Source organism: Brassica rapa, unplaced genomic scaffold (assembly GCF_000309985.2).
Source record: "Brassica rapa cultivar Chiifu-401-42 unplaced genomic scaffold, CAAS_Brap_v3.01 Scaffold0559, whole genome shotgun sequence".
In the NCBI taxonomy this organism is placed as follows: Eukaryota; Viridiplantae; Streptophyta; class Magnoliopsida; order Brassicales; family Brassicaceae; genus Brassica; species Brassica rapa.
In genome coordinates, this window is record NW_022610500.1 from 123616 (window position 1) to 135000 (window position 11385).

The following is an 11385-nucleotide window of genomic DNA, read 5'->3' on the forward strand; positions in this document are numbered from 1 at the left end:
ACCAAACCGGATTGCCTTGCAACCAATCAGACCTTGCGACACAACACTCCGGTTAAACTAACCGTCCGTCCGTTCGACTATGCAGCCGCGGACTGTCCACTTGGTTCGGCCTAAGCCTTGAACCAATGGCACCGTTTGGAACTCTCACCCTTTGGGAACTAGTACCCTTTGGACACTCGTGCCTCTTGACAACTCATGACCCTTGGCATCTCGCACCCGTTCAGATGCTCCAACCGTTCGACCTAACCGTCCGTATGGACTGTCTGGTCCGTGCGTGTGTCCGGCCTATGGCCAAAGGACCACGCCTTAACCTACACAAGTCATGAACCATTGTGACTGTTCAGGGAAGGGTTGCAACCGTTCAGAACAGAACAGAACCGCCCCTATCCAATCGGATCACCTGAGGCCGGTTTAGACCATGCGCGCGCCTAACTCGACGGTTATGGACCTCGACCGCATTACTCAACCAGAACCACAGTTATAACCAATCCCAACACATCAAAAAGGCCACGCCAATGTACAGAAGGAGTAGAAGAAGAACTAGATGAAAAGAATAAGAAGAATGGGACACAATCCAAACGCCCATGGCTAGACCGGTTCGGACTGTCCGATGGTCTTAGCCAATGAGTCGGTGGTTACCCCACTGCCCTGTTGGATTGAACCACGGCTTTGGAGTCCTTCTCCAGACCTTTCTATATGCGTTGGGTATTCATAACCACACGGCCTTCTCTCTCCTAAACCGTTCTCCTTGCCGGAGATACTAAACCACCACGACCGGCCCTTTTCTGGCCGATCTCTTGGCCGCGACTCTCTCTCTCTCTCTCTACGTTTTTCTATGAGAATTTTACTCTGGAATTGGATAATGAAATCAACAGGAGAGCCCCCATATTTATAGAAAACGAGGGGGTAAGTCTTGCCCCACGAACAGGCACGACTTGCTAGCGAATGGGCACCATCGGCCAAGGGTTGTCCCCTTTCGGCCACTTGCATCCCTTCGCCCTTTCTGATTGGGTTTGGGGTCGGTCACAAGCCCAACCCACGCCCCAGGCCTCCTGGACTTAGCCCACGGCCTTGTCCAAAGACCCAACAGCCCATGGCCTCATGGCCGGACCTCACAGCCCGCCACTGACCCGGACCCGGACCATCGGCCTTAAACCCGAACAGTCCGTCTAGCTGAGATGAGCTGACTCCCAGCTGCCTCATCTGAGTGAGCTAGTAGTCCAACTAGTGGAGCTGACTTAGTAGTGGCTGAGCTGGAGTGACCTAAACCTAGCTTCGTTGAGCTGGCCGAGCTACTCGTCTACTTCCTCCAGTTACCATCTTACTCGTCCTAGCCGTCTCTTAGCTCTTATAAAGTTAAGTCTAAGTTTCCTTATGTCCTTAACCTTCTTTCTTGACCATGGAACGCTTGCCTTGATGTCCTAAGACTGGCTGGTACGTTTCCTCGAACCATGGCTGTCCCGACAATCCTTTCCAGGATTGGGGGCGTGACAGCCATCTCGGCCGGAGCCAAAGAAATGGACTCTAGGACAGCGGAGCTGTCCTTGGTTCCAGTTCCATCAGAAAGGGATCGGACCTATCAGGGGGGACACCCTGTAGCCCCTGAAACACATCCTGGAACTCGGACACCAACGAATCCTCACATGGGTCTAGCAGAAAACCAGAACTGTCAGGCTCTGTTGTTGTAATTGTAGCCAAGAATGACTGACAACCCTGTTCCAGAATCCAAATCGCTCGAACTGCTGAAACCACTACTTTCTCTTGAGCTTGACACAGACCTTGGTACTCTACCGGGTGAAGTCCATTCTCCAATTGCACACGACCCTTATGGCAATCGAGAGTGGCTCGGTACTTTCCCAATCAGTCCATACCTAAGATCACTCTTGATTCTTTAGGTGGACACCGACCAGATTCACAGGGAAGACCTTTCCCTGGATCTGTACTGAGATATTCGACATGAGACCTAGTGAGTTCATGGCTTGCCCACTGGCTGCCCGCACTATCCCAAAATTATCACCTGCATCCAGACAGAACAAACCCTTTCCGACCAGTCCCGGACTCACAAAACCTATGTGTAGCCCTGCGTCGGAAAGTACGTGGGTTTTTACCCCACCGACCGTGATGGTTCCTATCAGAGACCCCCATCAGAATCCCCTAGACCACATTCTAGGTTCCAGACCAAGCATTACTACTTGAATGTAAAAAGATAAATTTAGAGATTGCCAGAGATCGAATCAAAAGATCCGGAAGCTCCGTCGTCTCGTGACAGTTCATACACCCTCGGTGTTGTGGTTGGTTTGCCTTGGGACGCCTTGCCTGTGTCTCCACGGCCCTTCCCCTGACTTCCTTGCTGCTTGGGACACTCCGATTTGAAATGTCCTTGCTGGCCACAATGGAAACAAGTCATCTGGCCGCTTCTACCAGACGGGTTCGGTCGAGGACAGTTCTGAACCCCATGGTCCATGCTGCCACAACAAACACAAGCCCCCTTGGCCTTCCAGCACTCACCAGGATGGGTCCGTTCATATTTGGAACACGCAGGTCGGCCACCAGAGGTCTTGCCTCCGTCCACCCAGTCCCATTTTCTCTTTTTATCATTAGTTTTGCCCGATGGGCCAGACTGTGGCTTAGCCTTAAGCTTAGCTTATTCAGCCAAGTTAGACTCCAACAAAGCCACCCGTTCCACTTGCAGTGGGTACCTAGATGAGTAGGATTTTGGTTTGATCACACATTTGGAAAACGTCCCATACCATTCTCCAAAGCGTCTTACTATTGCAAATGCTCACACCATTCACAACAGCAACTATAATATACCTCAATCCCCATCATACTAAGATACTTAACATCATGTTCTTCCAATGATTGGAACGAACACCCGGAGTTTCCTTATTCTTTCTTTGGACGGATTCAGATTGGAATTGATTCATTCCATCTGACTCGATCAATGGAAACCTACCTTAACTTATACCGAGTCCTAACTGATCCATCTGATCAGAAGTCCACTCGTGTACTGGTCATGTAGTGTATCCCTTGAGTCAGATTTTAATATTGAATATGCTTTACTTATTATGAACGACCATCAAGGGATAACACTCAACTTCAGTAGAATGCTGCACGTTTATTTCAACCTAAGCCACTCTCTGGTCCATGTTACTTCCCTTGTTTAGGTCATCCATAAACAAGTCTTGCATTGCTTCCATCCCTTCCAACCCGTCTATTACTTCTAAATAATAGATCGACCAACCTTTCTGTTTTTAGGTTCTTGCCCTTGGAAAATGTATCTTGGCTAAGCCGGTTCATCTTAGAATTCCCACATTCACAAGCATAATACCCTAGCTTACCTCAACTCTTTCTTGGCTCACCCCAACTAAGGTTTCATAGTCATCATAGATTTGGAAATAATTTCGGTATGGAACGCATAATCATAGAGGTTGTCCTCAACAGGATAAACCTGGCTCTGATACCAACTTGTAACACCCCGATCCGGCCGACTAGGCCGTGGTCGAAGCCTTATGTCGCTCGGTCCACTTCCTGGCCGAACCTCTTAATTTTTGCCCTTTATATATAATATCGCCTAAAGGCGAGGGCTAACTTAAACCTTAGCTAAATATTTCCCTAGTCATTAATAGCATAGATCCTTTCAACAGATACGCAGCGGATTATTCTATAATTAACCATTGGTCTAAAACCAATCTAACACTTGTCTGGTTGAATCACCTTAGCCTTGGCTAGTTTACTCAACTACCAATTAGCTTAAAGGTCAATCCTAAACCCAAACCAAGACATACGATTCTGAGGTTCCATTCCCCTAAACAATTCTATCTAGATCTACATAAGTAAATGCTAGATCATACCTTTGCCACACATCTATGGAGCTTATTAGCTCATTGGTCCTCCATTGACTTGAATTGCTCTTGCTTAACAGCTGGACCACGATCACTCAATCATCTTACTTAAGGTCCTTATCTTGACTCCTGCATCAAACAACTCCCCTAGGTACTTAGTCATTCAACCAACCATCCCCACAGACATAAGTAACCTTTGAGAAGTCTTCGAAAGGATAAGGATATATATTTGGCCTATCTCGGCTCAAGCACAATCCAAAATCCTTTTGCCTTATAGGCAATAGTACCAAGTCCATCTTCTGGACTGACAAAGCTCATGAGATCCTCAGTCAATCAACCAACCATCCTCACATGACTTGGAACTGATGAGTCATCATCTGGCCTGACCGGCGTTGGGACTTAACCCAGACAACATATATGACTTGTTCATACCAACCGATGCATTCATTAATCAGGTTAGTACCGACACCTTGAACCATCATTCAGAGGTCAGGTCGTCCATACTCAGCCATGATCAGATCTTACACGGCCTTCCTTGAACAATGACACTTAGGCTCAGTATCTGTGGTCTACGACACATAGTACTAGCCACACACTTCGTCATGACACTTAGCCAATCTCGAAGCTATCAACACCAAGGTTGACATCTAGAAGCATCAAATCAATACTCTTACTCCAGCAACGTGAATATCCATACTAGTGTTTGGCCATCGAACCATCGTCATGAAACATGATCCGACCACTAGACTTGATAAGCCATCGTCCACTTAGCATGTACTGATATAACCGGCCTTCCATTGCCATCATGTGGGTCTACGCCCTACATAAGGCATATGGCGCCTATCCTACTCACCAACCCAAAGTTGATTGTAAGATATCCCACTTAGCCTTTGCGGCTAGAACCATCCAACCATAGCTGGATCGTCCATAGTCTCGTCTAACCGTTTGGTTAAGATCTAGGTGCGATCGGCCAGTTATAAGTCCAGCCCAAAGGCTCACGGACCTTCTTACCTGATCCGACCCAAACCCTGGATCCATACCACAGAGTAAGGCCCAAGACCAAAACGGATTGCCTTGCAACGAATCAGACCTTGCGACACAACACTCCGGTTAAACAAATCGTCTGTCCGTTCGACTATGCAGCCGCGGACTGTCCACTTGGTTCGGCCTAAGCCTTGAACCAATGGTACCGTTTGGAACTCACACCTTTTGGGAACTAGTACCCTTTGGACACACGTGCCTCTTGGCAACTCATGACCCTTGGCAACTCGCACCCATTCAGATGTTCCAACCATTCGACCTAACCGTCCGTAGGGACTGTCTGGTCCGTGCGTGTGTCCGGCCTATGGCCAAAGGACCACGCCTTAACCTACACAAGTCATGAACCATTGTGACTTTTCAGGGTAGGGTTGCAGCCATTCAGAACAGAACAGAACCGCCCCTATCCAATCGGATCACCTGAGGCCAGTCAGATCATGGCGTAGTCCAAACTCATCGGTTATAGACCGCGACCGCATTACTCAACCAGAACAACGGTTATTACCAATCCCAACACATCAACAAGGCCACGCCAATGTACAGGAGGAGTAGAAGAATAAATAGATGAAAAGAATAATAAGAATAGGACACAATCCAAACGCCCATGGCTAGACCGGTTCAGACTGTCCGATGGTCTTAGCCGATGAGTTGGTGGTGACCCCACTGACCCTATCTGACTGAACCACGGGGTTGGAGTCCTTCTCCAGAACATTCTCTATGCCTTGGGTATCCATAACCACACGGCCTCCTCTCTCCTAAACCGTTCTCCTTGCCGGAGATACTAAACCACCACAACCGAGCCTTTTCCGGCTTGGATCCTCGGTTCTCATTGAGGGATCCTTTTGTTTAGGACGTGTGTCCTTTGTCTCAGACAGAATGAGACTGAATAATACTGAATTCCTTGATCTCTGGTCGTGCATCCTATATATAGGCAACCAAAGGTCATGTGTGAAGGGACACATCCCTTCGAAGCATCCTTTTGGGACAGATCTTGGGCATCGATTACAATCAACGGTCCAGATCGTACCTGTTCGGAAATGGAAGGTTCCAGACCTTATAGGCACGTACAACCCAAGCCCAGGCTTGATACCCAAGCCCACGGCCTGTCCACAAGAGCCCAACGACTCATGGACCACATGGCCGGACCTCATGGCCCGCCACTGACCCAGACCCGGACCATCGGCCCAAAACCCGAACAGTCCGTCGAGCTGAGATGAGCTGACTCCCAGCTGCCTCAGCTGAGTGAGCTAGTAGTCCAGCTGGTTGAGCTGACTTAACTTGGAACGAGCTAGGCTGAGCTTGACCGAGCTATGTCTAGCTGATCGAGCTTCCCGTAAGCATCGCCCAGCTTATGTACAGCTTTTACTAGCTGACTTCTTTCTCTTATAAGGTTAAGTCTCAGCATCCTGACGTCCTTAACCTTCTATCTTGGCCATGCAACGCTTGCCTTAAGGTCCTAAGACCGGCTGGTTCGTTTCCTCGAACCATGGCCGTCCCAACGGTCCTTATCCAGGATCGCGGATGTTACACACATGGACAGCAAAGGACGTCATGTGTGTGCTGACGGACACCCACGGACGTCATGTGTGTGCTGACGGACACCCACGACGTCATGTGTGTGCTGACGGACACCCACGGACGTCCTGTGTGTACTGAACAGACAGCCCACGTGGGCCAAAATCACCCGAACAGTCCACGGGAAGGGCCAGCGTGCTGAGTCCAAGGACCAGCGTGCTGACATGTGCACTGGTGGACAGCCACGGGCGTCCTGTGTATGCTGACGGACACACACGGACACAGACAGACAGCCACGGACACCCATGGACGTCCTGTGTGTACTGAACAGACTGCCCACGTGGGCCAAAATCACCCAAACAGTCCACGGGAAGGGCCAGCGTGCTGAGTCCAAGGACCAACGTGCTGATATGTGTACTGATGGACAGCCACGGACGTCCTGTGTGTGCTGACGGACACAGACGGACACGCACATACACACACGTACAGCCACAGACGTCCTGTGTGTGCTGGCGGAGACCAACGGACGTCCTGTGTGTACTGAACAGACAGCCCACGTGGGCCAAAATCACCCGAACAGTCCACGGGAAGGGTCAGCGTGCTGAGTCCAAGGACCAACGTGCTGATATGTGTACTGACGGACAGCCACAGACGTCCTGTGTGGGCTGACGGACACACGGACGTCCTGTGTGTGCTGACGGACACTGTTGTAGGCACAGGGGGGGGGGGTAACCCACGAATTGATAGAGGTTGGATCCAAGCTACAACCTGAGAACAATGAGAACCGATTTTTATGAGTTTTTAGAGTTTTATAATGCAAACAGAAACAAATATGAATATGAATCAAAATGATAATATGAATAAAAACAAATAGAAAAGGGATAGATTGATGGAGATGGGATCTTTGTTGCTGGATGTGTATCACTCTCAACAAGGATCAATGGATGGGAGATGAATGAAGATGGAACCGGTCTTGCTGGATGTGTATCACTCTCAAGATCGATTAATGGATGTAGATGGGATGATGGACGCCACAAAGCTCTGTGAAAGGAGGCTTTGATAAGTCAAGTTGCTCCAGAGTTGTTTCTCACACACTCAAAAGACTTAGAACAATAGTTTTGACAAAACTAGAAAAACTGAATAATTCATAATACTTTCAAAGATGGGTAATTTACAATGAAACAAAGACTAGAGCTTTATAAGCTCGACCAAGGACTCTCTAACAGTCATAAAATGACATAAGGAAAGAAATAAAAATCTAAATAATAAACTTGGAAGCAAAGGAATTGATGGCTCCTTGAAAACTAGCCGTTGGAGGCTTAATGATGAGAATCTTGGCCAAATGAATGTAGATGGTGTCCTCCTTGTATCTGGACGGTTTGAGGGGGCAAGTGAGCTTCCTGGGAATCTTCTTAATGGTTTGGAAGGTGCTGATGTCGTGCATAGACTGAAGGAAAAAGAGCTGTTGGAGTTTTAATGCTTGAGACTCCAAATAAGGCAGTTTGGTGATAATGGGGATCTTCTTATTCCTATGTGGGCTGGTGCATGGGATGAAGTTGTAGAACTCTTCTGGCTCGTGTATAATGTCTCCTGGATGTCTTGGTTTAGTATGGATGTCGTCTGGTTCTCCTGGTTGGATTGGAATTGCTTGGAATGGATCAAACCGAAAGATTGTCCAATCTTTCCATAAATAGCTCCGGTTTGATTTAAGTGATTCTCCATTGAACCGACTAATCTCCTGGGTTGTGGTGCAGCTAAGGACTTCTGGAATACCTCCTGATTGGTTGAAATGATCTCCTTGTCGCCAATTTCTGGTTTTAAGCTGATTGAACCGGTTAGCTTCCAATTGAGGCGAGTGTAGCACTGGTTTGACCGGTTCTGGCAAAGTGAACATATCTTCTGATTTCCGTGTCCATTTCTCCTGATCTTTGGCTTTCTGGAAAGCTGATAAACTCCTCTTGACTCCAATGATGGGCTTTGCTTCAGGCCGCTCCTTCCTTGTGCTGGAATCTCCTTCTAAAGTCGGGTACTCGCAGATGGACGGGCTGGGAAACTTCTGACTTGTAAAATTCATAACTTCTTGCTCCGTGAATATTTTGGCTCGATTCCAATTGGGCTGGACTCCTTCTTGAGTGTAAAATCCAATAAAATTGGTTTCATGTTGAAAGTCCTTCTGGTTGTAGAGATATACGCCTTGGACTGAACCTCGGTCGCTGGTACCTCCTAGATGGCCGGTTTGGTGAGACTCTGGTTGAACCATGGATTTTGTGACCACAACAGACACCCACGGACGTTCTGTGTGTACTGAACAGACAGCCTACGTGGTCCAAAATCACCCGAACAGTCAACAGGAAGGGCCAACGTGCTGAGTCTAAGGACCAGCGTGCTGATATGTGTACTGATGGACAACCACGGACGTCCTGTGTGTGCTAACAGACACACACGGACACACACGGACAGCGACAAACAGCCACGAATGTCCTATGTGTGCTGACGGACAGCCACAGACAGCCACGGACGTCCTGTGTGCTGGCGGACACCCATGGACGTCCTGTGTGTACTGAACAGACAGCCGACGTGGGCCAAAATCACCCAAACAGTCCACAGGAAGGGCCAGCGTGTTGAGTCGAAGGACCAACGTGCTGATATGTGTACTGATGGACAGCCACGGACGTCATGTGTGTGCTGACTGACACACACGTAGACAAACAGACAGCCACGGACGTCCTGTGTGTGCTGGCGGACACCCACAGACGTCCTGTGTGTACTGAACAGACAACCCACGTGGGCTAAAATCACCCGAACAGTCCACGGGAAGGGTCAGCGTGCTGAGTCCAAGGACCAACGTGCTGATATGTGTACTGATGGACAGCCACGGACGTCCTGTGTGTGCTGACAGACACACACGGACACACACGGACACAAACAGACAGCCACGGAGGTCTTGTGTGTGCTGGCGGACACCCATAGACGTCCTGTGTGTACTGAACAGACAGCCCACGTGGGCTAAAATCACCTGAACAGTGCACAGGAAGGGTCAGCGTGCTGAGTCCAAGGACCAACATGCAGATATAAGTACTGATGGACAGCCACAGACGTCCTGTGTGTGTTTACGGACACACACGGACAGCCACATAAGTCTTGTGTGTGCTCACGGACACCCACGGACGTCCTGTGTGTGCTGACGGACACCCACGGACAGCCATAGACGTCCTGTGTGTGCTGACGGACACACAAGGACGTCTTGTGTGTGCTGACGGACACCCATAGACGTCCTGTGTGTACTTAACAGACAGGCCACATGGGCCAAAATCAACCAAACAGTCCACGGGAAGGGTCAGCGTGCTGAGTCCAAGGACTAACGTGCTGATATGTGTACTGATGGACAGCCATAGACGTTCTGTGTGTGCTGACGGACACACACGGACACACAAGGACAGCCAAGGACGTCTTGTGTGTGCTGACGGACACCCACAGACGTCATGTGTGTGCTGACAGACACCCACGGATGTCCTCTGTGTACTGAACAGATAGCCCACGTGGGCCAAAATCACTCGAACAGTCCACAGGAAGGGCCAGCATGCTGAGTCCAAGGACCAGCGTGCTGATATGTGCACTGATGGACAGCCACGGACGTCCTGTGTATGCTGACGGACACACACGGACACACACAGACAGCCACAGACACCCACGGACGTCCTGTGTGTACTGAACAGACTGCCCACATGGTCCAAAATCACCCAAACAGTCCACGGGAAGGGCCAGCATGCTGAGTCCAAGGACCAACGCGCTGATATGTGTACTGATGGACAGCCACGGACGTCCTGTGTGTGCTGACGGACACAGACGGACACGCACAGACACACACGTACAGCCACGGACGTCCTGTGTGTGCTGGTGGACACCAACGGACGTCCTGTGTGTACTGAACAGACAGCCCAAGTGGGCCAAAATCACCCGAACAGTCCACGGGAAGGGTCAGCGTGCTGAGTCCAAGGACCAACGTGCTGATATGTGTACTGACGGATAGCCACGGACGTCATGTGTGTTCTAACGAACCAACACGGACAGCCATGGACGTCCTGTGTGTGCTGACGGACACACACGTACAGCCACGGACGTCTTGTGTGTGCTGACGGACACCCACAGACGTCCTGTGTGTACTGAACAAACAGCCCACGTGGGCCAAAATCACCCAAACAGTCCACGGCAAGGGCCAGCGTGTTGAGTCCAAGGACCAACATGCTGATATGTATACTGATGGACAGCCACGGACGTCCTGTGTGTGCTGACGGACACAGACGGACACACACAGACACAAACAGACAGCCAGTGACGTCCTGTGTGTGCTGGCGGACACCCACGGACGTCCTGTGTGTACTGAACAGACAGCCCACGTGGGCCAAAATCACCCGAACAGTCCACAGGAAGGGTCAGCGTGCTGAGTCCAAGGACCAACATGCAGATATGTGTACTGATGAACAGCCACAGACGTCATGTGTGTGTTGACGGACACACACGGACAGCCACAAAAGTCTTGTGTGTGCTGACGGACACCCACAGACGTCCTGTGTGTGCTGACGGACACCCACGGACAGCCACGGACAGCCACGGACGTCCTTTGTGTGCTGACGGACACACACGGACGTCCTGTGTGTACTTAACAGACAGCCCACGTGGGCCAAAATCACCCAAACAGTCCACGGGAAGGGTCAGCATGCTGAGTCCAAGGACTAACGTGCTGATATGTGTACTGATGGACAGCCACAAACGTCTTGTGTGTGCTGACGGACACACACGGACACACACGGACAGCCAAGGACGTCTTGTGTGTGCTGACGGACACCCACGGATGTCATGTGTGTGCTGTCGGACACCCACGGACGTCATGTGTGTACGGAACAGACAGCCCACGTGGGCCAAAATCACCCGTACAGTCCACGGGAAGGGCCAGCGTGCTGAGTCCAAGGACCAGGGTGCTGATATG